The sequence below is a fragment of the Moschus berezovskii genome, chromosome 26, assembly GCF_049115385.1.
Source record: "Moschus berezovskii isolate FMDL1 chromosome 26, NW_MosBer_1.0, whole genome shotgun sequence".
NCBI classification, from domain to species: Eukaryota; Metazoa; Chordata; class Mammalia; order Artiodactyla; family Moschidae; genus Moschus; species Moschus berezovskii.
In genome coordinates this window covers 13,701,923-13,714,911 of record NC_142485.1, presented here as the reverse complement: position 1 = coordinate 13,714,911, position 12,989 = coordinate 13,701,923, and positions in this window count along the sequence as shown.

The following is a 12,989-nucleotide window of genomic DNA, read 5'->3' as shown; positions in this document are numbered from 1 at the left end:
GCTACATGTGGCAAATCCCTGTCTTAACAGTTAACCTTTAAAGAATACATAATGGGGAAAGGACAGTCTCTTCATCAAGTGGTGTTGGGAAAGTTGGACAGCCAATGTAAATCAATGAAGTCAGAACACACCCTGGTAAAGAATCCACTGGCAATGCAGGAGACCCAGGTTCGATGCCTGGGTCAGGAAGATCCCATGGAGAAGGAAATGGCAACCCACTCCAGTAATCTTGCCTGAAGAATTCCAGGGACAGAGAAGCCTTGCAGGCTACAGTCCAAGGGGTCGCAAAAAGCCATAGATGACTGAGCCACTAACACTTTCACATCATACACAAAAGTAAACTCAAAATGGCTGAAGATTTAAACATAGACATGAGACCATAAAACTAGAAGAGATCACAGGCAAAACATTCTCTGACACAACTTGTACCAATGTTTTCTTAGGTGAGTCTTCCAAGGCAATAGAAATGAAAATAAAAACAAATGGGACCTAATTAAACTTATAAGCTTTTACACAACAAAGGAAATCATAAGCAAAATGAGAAGCCTACAGAATGGGAGAAAATATTTGCAAACGATGTGACTGACAAGGGCTAAATTTCCAAAATATTTAAGTAGCTCATACAACTCAACAAGAAAAAAACCAAACAACCCAATTTAAAAATGGGCAGAAGACCTAGCAAACACTGTTCCAAAGAAGAAATACAGATGACCAATAGGCACATAAAAAGTTACTCAACATTGCTAATTATTCAGTTCAGTTCAGTTCAGTCGCTCAGTCATATCCGACTCTCCGCGACCCCATGAATCACAGCACGCCAAGCCTCCCTGTCCAACACCAACTCCCGGAGTTCACTCACACTCATGTCCACAGAGTTGGTGATGCCATCCAGCCATCTCATTCTCTGTCGTCCCCGTCTCCTCCCACCCCCAACCTTTCCCAGCATCAGAGTCTTTTCCAGTGAGTCAACTCATCGCATGAGGTGGCCAAAGTATTGCAGTTTCAGCTTTAGCATCAGTCCTTCCAATGAACACCCAGGATTGATCTTCTTTAGAATGGACTGGTTGGATCTCCTTGCAGTACAAGGGACTCCCAAGAGTCTTCTCCAACACCACAGTTCAAAAGCATCAATTCTTCGGCGATCAGCTTCCTTCACAATCCAACTTTCACATCCATACATGACCATAGGAAAAACCATTGCCTTGACTAGACGGACCTTTGTTGGCAAAGTAATGTCTCTGCTTTTTAATATACTATCAAGGTTATGAAGTACAACTTTACACCAGTCAGAATGCCCATCATTAAAAACTCTACAAAAAACAAATTCTGGAGAGGGTATGGAGAAAAGGGAACCCTCCTACCCTGTTTGTGGGAATGTAAACTGGTACAGTCACTATGTATAACAGTACGGAGGTTACTCAGAAGACTAAAAATAAGGTTACCATACTATCCAGCAATCCTACTCCTGAGCATCTATCCAGACAAAAATATATTTCAGAAAGATACATGTACCCCTATTTTCATAACAGCATTATTCCCAATAGCCAAGACATGGAAGGAACCTAAACGTCCACCGATAGATGAATGGATAAAGGAGATGTGGTATATGAACAATGGAATACTACTCAGCCATAAAAAAGCATGAAATAGCATCCTCTGCAACAACACGGATGCAACTAGAGAGTGTCGTACTAAGTGAAGTAGGTCAGAAAGAGAAGGACAAATGCTATGTGATGCCACTTACGTGTGTGTGTGTCACTCAGTCATGTCCAACTCTTGGTGACCCCATGGACTGTAGCCTTCAAGGCTCCTCCTTTCAAGAAACTCTCCAGGCAAGAATATTGGAGTTGGTAGCCATTCCATTCTCCAGGGGATCTTCCCGAGCCTGGAACTGAACCCAGGCCTCCTGCATTGCAGGCAGATTCTTTGCCGTCTGAGTCACCAGGAAAGCCCCAATACCACTTACACGTGGAATCTAAAATATGACACAAATTACCCTATCTAGAAACAGAAACAGAGTCATGGACATCGAGAACAGACTTGTGGCTGCCAAGGGGAAGAAGGTTGGGGGAGGGGCGGGTGGGGTTTGGGGTTAGTAGAGGTAAGATATCATGTACAGTGCCTTCCCTGATGGCTAGGCAGGTAAAAATCCACCTGCAAAGCAGGAGACACAGGAGACAAGAACCTACTGTACTGCACAGGGAACTATATTCAATGTCCTGAGATAAACTATAATGGAAAAGAATATTTTAAAATGAATATATATATATGTATATATAACTGAATCATTTTGCTGTATATCAGGCATTAACACAACATTGTAAATCAACTATAAGCAAGGTGAAAAGACAGCCTTCAGAATGGGAGAAAATAATGGCAAATGAAGCAACTGACAAACAATTAATCTCAAAAATATACAAGCAGCTCCTGCAGCTCAATTCCAGAAAAATAAATGACCCAATCAAAAAATGGGCCAAAGAACTAAACAGACATTTCTCCAAAGAAGACATACAGATGGCTAACAAACACATGAAAAGATGCTCAACATCACTCATAATCAGAGAAATGCAAATCAAAACCACAATGAGGTACCATTTCACGCCAGTCAGAATGGCTGCTATCCAAAAGTCTACATGCAATAAATGCTGGAGAGGGTGTGGAGAAAAGGGAACCCTCTTACACTGTTGGTGGGAATGCAGACTAGTACAACCACTATGGAGAACAGTGTGGAGATTCCTTAAAAAAACTGGAAATAGAACTGCCATACGACCCAGCAATCCCGCTGCTGGGCATACACACCGAGGAAACCAGAATTGAAAGAGACACGTGTACCCCAATGTTCATCGCAGCACTGTTTATAATAGCCAGGACATGGAAGCAACCTAGATGTCCATCTGCAGACGAATGGATAAGAAAGCTGTGGTACATATACACAATGGAGTATTACTCAGCCATAAAAAGAATACATATGAATCAGTTCTAATGAAGTGGATGAAACTGGAGCCTATTATACAGAGTGAAGTAAGCCAGAAAGAAAAACATCAATACAGTATACTAATGCATATATTTGGAATTTAGAAAGATGGTAATGATAACCCTGTATACGAGACAGCAAAAGAGACACAGATGTATAGAACAGTCTTTTGGACTCTGTGGGAGAGGGTGAGGGTGGGATGATTTGGGAGAATGGCATCGAAACCTGTATATTATCATATGTGAAACAAATCACCAGTCCAGGTTTGATGCATGATACAGGATGCTCGGGGCTGGTGCACTGGGATGACCCAGAAGGATGGGATGGGGAGGGAGGTGGGAGGCGGGGTTCAGGATGGGGAACACGTGTACACCCATGGAGGATTCATGTCAATGTATGACAAAACCAATACAATATTGTAAAGTAATTAGCCTCCAATTAAAATTTAAAAAATAAAAACAACACCCCCCAAAACAAACAACCCCTGTCCAAAAAACAGTAAGCTTTTAAGATGGTGCTTTAGTAATGACTTTGATAAAAATAGTAGTAACAGATTCTAACTCTATGTATGGGTCAATACCAGGAACTTACAGTAAAATTAAGGTGATATATAGGTTCAATGGGCTTCCCTGGTGGCTCAGAGGTTAAAAGCGTCTGCCTCCAATGCAGAAGACCGGGGTTCGATCCCTGGGTCGGGAAGATCCCCTGGAGAAGGAAATGGTAACCCACTCCAGTATTCTTGCCTGGAGAATCCCATAGACAGAGAAGCCTGGTAGGCTACCGTCCATGGGGTCGCAAAGAGTCGGACACGACTGAGTGATTTTACTTTTTACTATAGGTTCAATATTTTTTATATTGCTTCATATATTCACCCAAATTATTTAAAACACTAAATTAATAAATGTTTTAACATAAAGTAACATATTAATGTTTCTTTAATTAATTTATTTATGGGAAAAAGAACTATCTAGTTGAGTTTATTTATGAATAAACTCAATAAAAGAGTTTAATGAACTCTGAATTAGAATCAGATGATTAAATGACAGTCCTAATTCAACATATGAATTCAGTCAAGAAATCTTTTGCTCTCATTTTATATACTAACTTTTTTACTTCATGAAGAGTTAGTCACAAGCTCTAAATTCATAAATCAGTATTTAGATGTTTTGTGTGCAGGAGTATATTAATCTAAGAAGACTGATTGCAACTAGAGCAGCCATAATGGTATCCCAGGTAAAGTGAGAGATGAAGATGAGCTGATTAAGATCGTTTCAATCTATCCCAATCCTAAGCAAAATCTGAGTCATGCTATTATAAGAAGCTTCATTTTTAAAAAGAGGATTATGTAAAATTCACAGAAGGAAAATCTATGTGCATAATTCTTCATACAATCATTTGATGAACCTAACATTCCAAAGTATCAGAAAATTCAGAGCTGCTCTGAAGACAATATTTAGCTGACACAACTAATTTTGATATTGTTTTATACTCAGGGTACATTGGAAGGGGTTTTCCTTAATTACCTTCAGGGATATCAGAAGCAGGTTCTGAAATGAACTAATTGGCAAACATTTTAAGAGGCACTTGCTCAGGAGCATATAAATTACAGTGTTTTATAATGCCTTACACAACACTGAAATAATTTAGAGCATCATGGCAAGAAGCTAAATCTCAGTGGAGCTTTAAAAAAATTTTTTTTAACATTTAAGGATTTTCAGTCCACGCAGAAAAGTGGATTCTATTTCCTAAAGAGAATGTAATAAGTATGTGAGTATCAGAACAGAGTTGCTTGTGTAAGCTCAGCTGGTTTTACCTGGAAGTTATTACTGAATAAATTGAAAATGATTGTATGCATTTTACAAAAACATTGTGTTGTCCTGATGTAGCATCTTCCATCAGCTGTGCAGGGTTAGGGAGGTCATCTGGGTTTGCAGTTGTTTCCAAAGCAGAGATTTATAAAGTACATGTTGCATAATTACAAAGGGGCAAAAGAATGGTTCTAAAAGAGGAAAGAATATGGGTTCTCAAGGATCTATTTACACAGAAATGACACAAATATATGAGCAAGATGGAGAAAAATAGAACACACAAACAACTATACAGTGATGTAACATGGGCTATGACCAGGAGTGCCAAGGAAAGTAAAAATGAGGAAGGTCAATGTAAGTTTTAACCAGTGAGGAAAGGCTCCTGGAGGAGACTAGTCTTGAACAGGGAAGTGTAGTTAACTCAGAATTTAAATGGTCTGAGACAATAAAATAGTAGAATTCCATGAAGATGAGGATGAAGAAAATAATGCACAGTTCATTTATTTGTTACATAAAAAACAACACAGAATGATGCCTGTGTGACAAAAGCTAATAATACAGTGAATAAAGCAATAAAAAAAATCACTTCCCTTGCAGTTCACACTCCAGAAAAATAAGTAAAACAAATGGTTTGTTAGATAAGTGCTATGGAGAAAATAAAGCAGAAGAGATGACTTGGGACTATTGTGAAGTCACAGTTAGGGCAGGTCTCACTTAGATTGATATTTGAGTAAGATCTGAAGGAGATGAGAGAGCAAATCCTATGGCAAATCTAAGCACAGAGTATTGAGACAGGGGAGTCAGGCTCTGGTGTAAAACTCTGCCTGGCATGTGGGAGCAAGATTTGGCAGGGTATGTGGCTAAAGCAAAATAACAAAAGGGAGAACTCTAGCAGGTGAGATAGACTGGTGTAGGCTCCTGGGGTCATTTTAAGGTGTTTGGCTTTTACTCTGTGCAAGATGAGATAAGGAGTTATTGGAGGGTTAAAATACAAGAATGGTATGAACTTGTTTCTGCTTGACAGTATTTCTCTGGATGATGTGCTGAGAACAGACTTCAGAGGGTAGGAGTGGAGGGAAACCACAGCTGTGTGGTTAGCTGCTTCGAGGACCTAGGAGACAGCAAGGGGTGGCTTGGACCACAGCAGTAGATGTGAAGTTTGTAAGAAGTGGTCAAATTCTGAATGTAGTCTGTAGGCTGTTGTTGTTCAGTCACGAAGTCATGTCTGACTCTTTGCGACCCCAAGACCTGTAGCACGCCAGGCTTGCAGCACACCCACATTTTGCCAACAGATTAAGAATGTAGGAAGAAGGAGGAAGGAAATTAGGGAAGGGGAGGGAGAGAGAACATGAATGAGAACAAGTGCTGAGCGACCAGAAGGATAGAGTGGCCATGAAATGGGGAAGTTGGGAAAAGAGGACGTTTGAGGTAGAAGGTCCAATGCTCTGTTTAGCGCAAGCTGAATAGATGATTCTTGTCAGATACTGAATGCAGATGGGTTGTATGTTGAGGAGGAATTGCTTGAGGGGTTTGCATGTTGTATTTCAAGACTTGGAGTTGCATGTTACCAAAGCATGGAGTGGATCAAAAAAAAAAAAAAAAAGAGCTGAGCTACAAAGCAAGAACTCTAGGGCTCCAATGTTATGAGGTCAGACAGATGAAGAGGAAGGGATACATGAGGTTCAAAGCAAGGAGCTAGATATAGGAAGGAAGAAAAGCAGGAGAGTATGCTGTCCTGCAAGCCCAAAGACGAAACTGAAGGACTAAGGAGAGCAATCCACTATGCCCAAGGTCACTGAAAGGTTAAGGAAGATAAAGACTGAGATGCGTTCATTAGATTCAGCTACATAGGGCTTACTGGTAGCGGAAAGCCTTGGCAAATTCTGATTATGTTAATGTAGTCATCATTTTCCTATGCCATGTCTCCCTAGGGGTACAATATAGTTTCAATATCAATTATAAAACAGTTCCCAGCTTCTGGTGGTTTAAAGATATGATGAGCAATTCTTTGATATATTCTCCTTCAAAATATGGGGCTTAATACCCTTCCTCTTGAGTGGGGGGGCTGCACTTAATGACTTGTTTCTTGCCTATATGACGGAAGTAAAAACCTGTGATGTCAATTAGGATGTTAAATATTGTGGCTTCCTCCTGGACTTGACTGCAATCTCATGAGATACCATGAACGAGAATCACATAGCTAATTCCATTCCTGAATTTACCATTCACAGAAACTGTGAAATAATGAGTGTTTATTAAGATTTGGGATAACACGTTATGGTGAAATAGATAACAAACACAGATTTTAGTACCTGGAAGTGAGCTGCAATCATAAATGCCCCAAAATGTGAAGTGACTTTGCAACTAAGTCCAGAAGCTAGAAAAAACTTTGAAGAGAATGTTCATGAAAGCTTATGTACCTTAAACAGACAGTTGTAGAAGTTGAGACTGTCAAAGAGGCTCAAAGGAAAGCAAGAACTATCTTTTTGGAAACTGAAAGGAAGGGATCTTTGTTAAGTAGTGTCAGAGAGGTTAGTGACGCTGTCACCAACAATAACAGGGAAAGTAGAAAATGACTTAATGAACTGAGTGAACAAGCGAAAGTAATTTCTAGAGGGAATATTGAAGGTGCTACTTGCTTTCTTTCTACTTAGAGTAAAATCAGAGAGGAGAGACATACATTCATGCAAGGTCTGCCAAACCAAAAGAGGCTAGGGTTTTGGCTTAAAAACTTCCCAGCCTCTCCAGATGGTGAAAGATGCTAAAATGAAGAAACAGCTTCTGCACGAATATGAAACCAAGAACTCTGCCAGGTCTGATGTTGAAGCTGAGGATGTGGCTATAAAATCTCTTATTAAGATTTCAGGAGGATCAATGGTGCTGCCTCAGAATACCATTTAGTCAGAAAAAAGGGCCCCCTGCAGACCCGTATATCTCATAACTCCCCTCAATCAAATAATATGACTTCTAAGAACCTTAAGGGCTTTGTCCCTCAGCAGAAGCCCTAGATAGAGAAGAGTTTATCTCAATTTATAGGGGTAGATTTATCTAACGAATTGGAGCCCAAAAACATTCACAGGAGACCCACAAGTTTTAAAGAATTACATCAGCAGAAACACTGTCAGCTTGGACTGTGACAGATAGTGCTAAATAAAAAGAGATCTTTGAACACTTCCCCACCCCCTAATTCAACTGACAGGAATCAGACTTAGAAAGCTACTTAGCTACAAACACATGTTGTTGCTGCTGCTGCTGTTGCTAAGTCAATTCAGTTGTGTCCGACTCTGTGAGACCCCATAGACGGCAGCCCACTAGGCTCCTCTGTCCCTGGGAATTCTCCAGGCAAGAATACTGGAGTGGGTTGCCATTTCCTTCTCCAATGCATGGGAGTGAAAAGTGAAAGTGAAGTCGCTCAGTCGTGCCCAATTCTTAGCAACCCCATGGAATGCAGCCTACCAGGCTCCTCTGTCCACGGGATTTTCCAGGCAAGAGTACTGGAGTGGGTTGCTATTGCCTTCTCCAATATGTTCAGTTCAGTTCAGTACAGTTCAGTCACTCAGTCATGTCCGACTCTCTGCGACCCCATGAATCACAGCACGCCAGGCCTCCCTGTCCATCACCAACTCCCGGAGTTCACTCAAACTCATGTCCACAGAGTCGGTGATGCCATCCAGCCATCTCATTCTCTGTCGTCCCCTTCTCCTCCTGCCCCCAACCCCTTCCAGCATCAGAGTCTTTTCCAGTGAGTCAACTCTTCGCATGAGGTGGCCAAAGTATTGGAGTTTCAGCTTTAGCATCAGTCCTTCCAATGAACACCCAGGATTGATCTCCTTTAGAATGGACTGGTTGGATCTCCAATATGTTACCTTTCATCAGAAAGGAAAGATGACTTAGACGGCAAAAACAATACTTCTCTGTGACTCCTGGGGCCAAGAACATGGAGAATTATTCCCAGACTTTGAGTCCCAATCAAGAAATCGCTAACCTCTGCTAGACTTGATTTCAGAATGGTATGGACCAGTGACTCCTGGGTATCTTCCATGTCTGTAGGGGTTATCCTGTGTCTATCCCACAATTGAGTATAGGGCAAAGGGTGGTGCAGTGGTAAAGAATCCACCTGCCAATGCAGGAAATGCAAGAGATGTGTGTTTGATCCCTGGGTTGGGAAGATCCCCTGGAGTAGGAAATGGCAACCCACTCCAGTATTCTTGATGCGAAAATCCCATGAACAGAGGAGCCTACCGTTCATGGGGTCACAGAGCATCAGACACAGCTGAAGGACTGAGCCCAAGGGAAGAGAGTGACAACTTGTTTCTTTAGTTTGCAGGTCTTTAGTCAAAAGGAACTGCACTCAAAGATCTATACTTACAGCATGGTATCTGTGAGCCTGCCTTGGTGCCTCAATTTCATTTCTATGACATCATCTTGGATTTTAAGCTAACCCTCCATTGGGGTTCTTGGGAGGGGATTGGTAAATGTATTCTGCATGTGGGACAAATAATATACAAGTCATGGACAAAGAGTGGTGCTTTTAAAACACATCTATAGATTCTTAATATGCCTCTCTTTAAGATGTAGAGCTTAATACTCTTCCCCCTTGAGTGTGGCTGGACTTAGTGACTCATTTCTAATGAATCGAGTTAGGTGTGAGTGACAGAGCATGACTTCCAGGATGAGGATAGAAAAGGCATTGTGGCTTTCTCCTTTTTCTCTCTCTTGGATTGCTTGCCTGGGGAAAGGCAACTGCCATACATAAGGACGCTCAAGCAGCTTTATGAAGTGAGAACTGAGGCCTCCGGGCAAAAAGCACTGAGCGAGCTTGGAAGCAGGTCACCCAGCTCTAGTCAAGATTTCAGATGGCTGGAGCCCCAAGGGGCATTTCCATTCCCGCCTCATGAGAGACCTTGAGCCAGAACCACTCAAATTCACGATCCACAGAAACTGCGGAATTATGTTTGCTGTTTTATGTCACAAAGTTTTAGGGCAAATACACAGCAACGGATAACCAAGATGAGACTCATTACCCTCTAGAAGGATCCCTGGAACCTTGACCTCTGAATTCTGCTTTAGGGGGATGTGAGTGTGTGGGAGGGGACAGGGCAGGATTACGCGGCTCATGAATGAAACCGCTTCTTGCATTTGGCTTTCCTCTCGTGGTTGCAGGAGGCCTCCTCTGCCATTCCCCATATGCTGCTGTCATAGTCATTATTCTATTTTGTTTCAGTACTCATCACACTGAGAAGGAGAAAGTTTCTTCCTTCCCACCTGTGTTATACTCTATCACTAAAGCCATAAAAGAGAATTTTTTAATGTATTTAATTTCTAGCCTTGGCTCTAAGGATGTTAATTTTACTTGCCCTGCTTTTGGTTTCAGCCCCTTCTTTCCTAGAAAGCTGCTATAACAGTTTGTTCCTGAAGGGCAAGGCTGGAATAGTCTGAGAGACAACATACCCTAAGGAATTCATATCCTCTTTACCCTCTGCTTACAGACCACTGACCAAGTCAGGTGCCTGTATATCATCTCCCTCTGAATATTCCAGTTAAGTGTGTATTATCCACAAGCTTAATACACGTACAACAGTGCGACTATGATGGAAAAGAGGGTTTTTTTTTAATGTTTAAGAACTTAATAAATGGATAGTGTGATATGATCTAAAATATCTTACCAGATGACTACTTTGTAAGGTTCGTAAAGTTTAGGATTGCCATAAATGGTTATTTATAAGGATATAAAATGTATTTCCTCACTAGAAACTGTCCTGAAGGGACCAGTAGGCTGACAGGCGCTCGGAGTTGCATAGACAGCTGTTTAATACAATCTCTGAGCCGAGAGAGCAAAATGACAACCTCAGATCTCCTTGGCAAAATGACCAAAGGGAACTGCTCCCACATATGTTGTTTAACTGTGAGCCACTTGACTCTGCCATGCTGACCACCAAGGGTTATGTGCTGAGTTGAAACTCTGCCACGAGAGATCAGCTGAAAAGTCTATTCAGTAGGGCTGGTCTATCTAGACAACGATGGTGTTTTCGAAGAGAAGATCGAATTTTATCAGTTACATCCGAGACATGTAGGAAGACTGTAACATACTAAAAGGAAGGCACAGATTCGGAAAGAGTGGAAATAGGAATGTTGGATTCTTTAGACAAGCACTTGGGCCCCACAGAGGGAAAGCAGAGCAGAGTGTGGAGTTGGGCGAAAATGAATTGTTAGACTCTGTGGGGTCCTGGGGCCCCAGGGGTGTCTGAAAATCCCGAGTCTCTATGAGACCCTATTGCACCACCAGTGAGACTGGTTATCCTCCCTTTTTTACTTCTGGTGTGACTTACACTACACTCCTTCCACTAGAGAGAGCCTGATTATTTGGTTCTTTACATCAGGGGTCCCCCAGCCTCTGGGATCTAATGCCTGACGATCTGAAGTAGAGCTGATGTGATAATAATTGAAATAAACTGCCCAATAAGTATAATGCCCTTGAATCACCCTGAAATCATCCCCTCAACCCTCGGTTCAGGAAAAAAAGTATCTCCCATGAAACTGATCCCAAGTGCCAAGAGAGATGGGGACTGCTGCTTTAGAGGACCATTACCAGACACAGCAGTGTGAGTTTTTAGGGCCAGCTGTTCGAGCTTCCCAGGTGGCTCAGTGGTAAAGAATCCACCCACCAAGCAAGAGATGCAGAGCCAGGCCCTGGGTTGGAATGTTCCCCTAGAGAAGAAATGACAACCCACTCCAGTATTCTTGCCTGGGAAATCCCATGGACAGAGGAGACTGGCAGGCTACACAGTACCTGGGGTCACAAAGAGTCAGACAGACTGAGCACACATGAACAAATGATTAACCTCATTATGTCCAGTTTGTCTTCCCATGAGCCTCTTCACGTCAACATAAAAATGACCTCTGACTGTCCAATCCTCTCTAACTCCACATCCAAATAACACTAAGGGTTGCCCTTTATTAAGCGAGGCATTGTCTGAAATAGATACTGTTCCCAGTCTTTATACTGACCTGGGAGTTTCACTCCCTGAGTCAACAAATATCTATTTTAGGATATATGATTCCCATTTTAAAATGAGGATCTTGAACCTCAAACTATTGAAGACTAGCCCACGATCACACAGGCAATCATTGTCAGAACTGGGATTCAAATCAAGCACTCTCTGGCTTCAAAGTTTCATCCACCGATCCAATAGTTTCCAAACCTGGCTAATAAATACTGAACAACCAATGTAGGTCAGTCGGTGGTCAGGACACTTCAGATTTAGCATTGAACAAAAGAGACAAAAGCAATCTATATCCTAAGAGACGGGAACAAATAAAACGGTTAACTGAAAGTAAAAGTGAACTCGCTCAGTCGTGTCTGACTCTGTGCGACCCCATGGACTGCAGCCCACCAGGCTTCTCCATCCATGGGATTTTCCAGGCAAGAGTACTGGAGTGGGGTGCCATTGCCTTCTCCTCCTTAACTGAAGGGCTTAAAAACAAAGATTCCCAGGTGTCAGCCCTGCAAAATCACGCTTTTGTAGGTGAGGAGGTAGAGCTTCAGTGTATGTAATTTTAACATGGACCCCAGATCACATTTCGGTGCTTACTCCCGACTACATTCCACAAGAGAACACTGATTCCCTCCAACCGTGTTTTAATTTATTTTGGTTATTCTGTTCAAGTCCTTAATATTCAAGAATATTAAGGATTCTTGAATATATCTTACATAGTGTTTTCTTAAAGGTAAATTTTAGGAGAAATGATAGGATTTTCTTTAAACTAGAGATTAACTTTGGGTAGCGCAATGTTTGCCAACTGATTATAGGGACACTATAATGCATATATTTCTAAAAGTCTGATTAGGACTGGAGAGAGATTTAGACAGCGTTATGAATCCACTAGCAAAGAAAGCACTGATTTTACAGGTATAATCACAGGGTTTTTTTAAAAATTATTTTTAAAACAAAAATGTATCTCTGTTGAGGTTATTGATTACTTTAGAAGCTTGAAGGTTTTTTTCCAACTTTATTTTTATTAATTTCTATTACAGTACAGTTGCTTTAAAACGTTGTGTTGGCTTTTACTGTGTAGCAAAATGAATCAGTCATACATATACATAGATCTCCTGCCTTTTGGATTTCCCTTCCATTGAGGACACCACCATGCATTAAGTAGAGTTCCCTGTGCTTGCAGTGTGTTCCCATAAATGTGTTTTATACATA